Source organism: Nematolebias whitei, chromosome 22 (assembly GCF_014905685.2).
Source record: "Nematolebias whitei isolate Nwh7 chromosome 22, NemWhi1, whole genome shotgun sequence".
NCBI lineage: Eukaryota > Metazoa > Chordata > Actinopteri > Cyprinodontiformes > Rivulidae > Nematolebias > Nematolebias whitei.
Window position 1 is genome coordinate 22,602,874 of NC_056519.1, and position 4,657 is coordinate 22,607,530.

The window sequence follows — 4,657 nt, forward strand, 5'->3', positions numbered from 1 at the left end:
TTGCTAACAGGACCGCACTGCTAACAGGACCGTTCTGCTAACAGGACTGCTCTGCTAACAGGACTGCTCTGCTAACAGGACCACACTGCTAACAGGACCGCACTGCTAACAGGACCACACTGCTAACAGGACCACACTGCTAACAGGATTAGTCTAACAGGATCACTCTGCTAACAGGATCACTCAGCTAATGTTGCTAACAATAACAGTGTTTTTATATAACTATTTTATTCTAATTGCCTTTTATTGTTGTATATTGGTGTCTGTCTTAAAACAGGTCTCTTGAAAATGAGTCCTCATGACTCAGTGAGACTAATCTCTATAAATAAAGGTTGAATTTTTTTTTTTTTTTAAAGATCACATACAGTAAGGCTCGATTTGTCAACTGGGAATTTCCACTTTGAGTTTTTCTTTTTTTATTATTATTATATTGTGTCTTCATCCAAACTGTAAGCAGTAACCTCCAGACCTTGTGTCAAACAAAAAGATGAATCAACTCCAGAAAAGAATCTCCCTCACTTGAGTTCATAACAAAATCAGGGAATTTTGGCTTCAGCTAATTTGACCTCAACTAGTTGATAAAAATAAAAATGTGAAAAACTCGCACCGAACCTTTCAGCTAGCTGAGTGTTAGTGTGGGAAAATCACGCTTCGTATGAAACAAATCCACACGACCTGCCACAGACGCTTACAAGCACGCTCATGACCACAGGACTTGTCAACAGAGACTGGCCTTCAGGCCTCTGCAGGGTTTGTCTGAAACACTTATGCTTTGTTTCATGTAGAGCGTTAGTCAGTCAGTCTTGTTGTAACATCTGGGTCACCTTCGGCTAAACTTTTCATTTTTTTAAATGCGCCTGTGCCAAACGTCCGAACTGTTATGGTCCGGTATAAACAATGTTACACATGCGCGCTCACTTTCTCACAAGTATACAAACAGAAATAGCACACTGAAGAGTTTAGGTCTCTTTGAAAGTTTGCCATTTGTAAAGGTAGTTTCATGTTAAGTGCATCAAGCAGCAGCTCCGTGTGAGTTTCTGATGATTCGAGTTCTTTGGTAACTCTGAGCAGACGTTAAACACTTTGACACATGAACGGACTTGCAGTCAGGTTTATGGCAAAACTCTTGTGTGTGTCAGAGCGAAACACAACACGTGCACAATATACATTACATCTAAAGAGATCCAACATCTTAATCTTATCAGATTTCTTTAATCTAATTTATTTCATCTTTATTGCCAAATACTTTTCTAAGCCGTCTGTTGTTAAAAGCTTCCTGCTTTATTATCTAATCTATAAAACCCTGTTTTACACATTTTTACAACTGTTATCAGTTCCCAGTTTTATAACTCTCCACACACTAATACATTTTTCTAAAACAAATATTCTTTAACGACTCCGTTCAGTCAGCTTCATATTATTCCAACTTTAATGAAAGCCTCCTAATTAAACGTTGCGAAGCTTTACCTATACATCTGGCTGAAAGTTTATGAGCTGCTTAAAAAGGCACTTTTGCATTTTTAGTCCACTTAGAAGGAAAGTGACTGGGCTTCAAACTGATCAGAAGTATTTTTACAACTTGCAGCAATCATAAAAACTGAAAACTGACTTTAAAAGAACACGCAGAACGGTTTGTTTGGCAACGCTAGCGGATGTCCAGCGCAGGCTTAATTGCATTGTTTCTTGGCAGCGCGTTGTTCCTGTGTGAGAAAAGCAGGGAAGGCTGGCAGGAAGTTACCCCACAAAGCAGCGCACCACCACCAGGAGGGTCAACAAAGGACTCCAGCATGATTCAAGTGCTTTCACTGCCATCCGTTCCGTATATACAGTACTTTTCCTTTCATTATAGTTTTTATTCTTTTTTTTACATGTTTTAAAGTGCTCTGTTTAGCATGTTATTTCAGCTAATCAAAGTTAAAGATAGGTTGTAGAGAAACTAAAAGTAACAACTGAGTCGCCCCTAAGAACTTCAAAAAATTTTGACCTGATGAAGTAAATAAAAAAAAAACATCAGTATGAAGTAAAGTTGAAACATGACCACATGGGTCAAATATGGTCACCTAGATCAGTTCCCTTGGCAGGACGCATGTCGTATTTTTTTGGTCAACGGGGGGTAGAGGACGGGACAGAGTCACGTCTGTGTTGCCCAAAGAGCTGCCATTTCTAACCCGGACCTTAAGCCCGCTATGATAATGTGTTGGATGGGTGGGCCGGGTCACTGTCGGGCTTTTGATTGCGTCAGCAATCAGCCGCAATCTAATTATATGGCAATATGGCTTGCCATACATTCCAATTATATGGCAACACGGCTTGCCGTACATTCACCAGCCGCATGCGGCCATTTCACCGCGCACTGACCAGCCTTGAAAGAGGTAAAATACAGTTCTGTTAAGCTTCAGATGGAACTATACTGCCAGGATCCATCAAGCCCAAATGGACGTTCATTCAGCCGCGCGCGGCCGATGACCCAAACAGGTGAGATCCCAAAGCAGACATGTCAGAGCAGGGTCCGTGTATGAATAATGCAGAATGCAGGCAGAAGCAGGGATTTAATGCGCTTTGATGGCCATGAAAGGACAAACACCCCCTCAGCTCCGATCTTCTGCCCCTTTTATTCAGCCGCGCATCCGCCGACCGTTAATAACTATATAAGCAGTCAAAGCTTAATTAAAAATGTCGTGGGGGGGGGGGATGTTTGGGTTCGAACCTGTAATTATTGTTAATTTGTCGGGTTGGGTGTGGTTTAGAAATGATGGCTATGGGCTGGGGCCAGGTTGGATTTTTGGGGCCCAAATACAAATCTAGTTGCCCGCCTGATAGCTTAGCGCTACGTTGCTGCTGGTTTTTATCAACCGGGGGGGCGGGGGTAGGTAGGGCTCTCAGTTCTGTTGACGGGGTGGGGCCAGTGCTTAATTTCAGCCAGATCCTGCCGGAACAGGATCCAGAAACTCCCTTATTTTGACAGGGTGCATTCCGGTAACTGCTTGGATCCGGTAACTCTCAGGCTTACTAATAAAAAAGTTATGAACAAATATGACTGCCTTGAAGGAATAAAACTTATATTGGATATGTAAAGTGAAAACAATTACTTAAACACTCATTTTAAACACAACAGCCACTTACGACTTCTTAATATCACATATGAGCTGCCTCTTCAAGTAAGCATTTCTGTGTCTACCCTTAAAAAAAATCTCTGCACCTCAAACAGTGGTGGTGAGTGCCGAGCTAACCAGGCAGTCGTACGTTGGCAGGAGCCCAGACGGAGGAGGCGCCTGCAGGCTTCACATGTGGAGTTGGACAGTGAATTAACTGGAGAAAAGTCGGCTCAGAACCATCAAGTAAGGGAGGAGGGGGGTAGGATGCTTGACAGAAGCAGAGTGTTTACAAACCTAGGTGTACGTAGATGTTTAACAATCCGTTAAAATACACCAAAATGTAGGAAATTGTATCTACTTTATTCAAAATTTCTGGGTGAGGACCCCCAGCCGGCCCGCCCACTATTTGGGGTTCCGGCATCAATCGCTTTACAAATTAGGTCCTTGGCGGGGCGTCCCGCATGTATAATGGTAGGGGAAACACTAGAGTTGAAGCCGGGTTATTAGCCTCTGAAGACAAAAACTTTCCAAAGCAGTAGCTCTGGTTGCTGATTCTCAAAACATTTTAACAGTTAATGACAGATGAGGCTTCAGGAAAGACGTGAAGCACAAAACCTTAAAGAGAAAACAGAAACAGAGGCTAATTCTGACCCAATTCTTCAGCTAACGGCTAGAACGAGCGGGGCGAAAACCAACGGGGATCTCTGCCGTCTTAAAACGACTCAAATATTCATAAGTTCACAGCGATTCATGCAAACGCTGTTTTTTGTTTTTTTCTTTAAATGAAACGGTTATTTCAGCAGAAATATTCTGATATTCCTGCAGGAAGTGCCCAAGGCTGCTACAGCTAGCTGCTAATGCTATTTGCACTACAGAACTCAGTGTAAACAACCCAGGAATATGAAAAAACTGTTGAGTACTGACGGGTGAAAAAAAAAAACTTTGCATTAGTTGATGCTTTTTTTAGTTAAATTTGACTTTTTCTACTTTTAAATAATAAACTTTTGTCAACAGTGAAATCTTTAAATAATCTGCAGGAAATAAAAAGTTAACGGAAACACTTGAAATCATGCTGGAGCTTTCAGAAACACTAAACAGGCGAGAGGTTTCTGTTCTCTCCAGTCATCCAGTTTTAGTTTACAGTGTATGAAGCCTTCTTAGTTAGCATCAGAGCTCATTTAGACACCAGTGTAGAAACTATCGATGTCAGGATGTCGAAGCGGTGACTCAAGCCTTATTCCAGCTGTCACCTTTTGGCGGTTTAAGAAAATAAAAACAGAAAGCGCTAAGCTGCTGAACATGCAGATATGTTGATATGTCCTGGTTAGTGCGCTGGCCTGAGAGCTATAGCTAGAGACGGCACAAATGATACAAACAACCGAGGTAATGTGGTGACGCTCCTTAAAATCCAAGCTCGTGGCGTTCCTGCGAGGCTGAGCGGATCTAAATAACGTATGAGGGTTAGACTGAGAGGCTGACAGCTCAGCCTTCAGCACCAGCGGGGGCTCCACGGCCCGACCCTGTGTCCGGAAACGTCTGTATTTTTCTCCACCACACTGCCC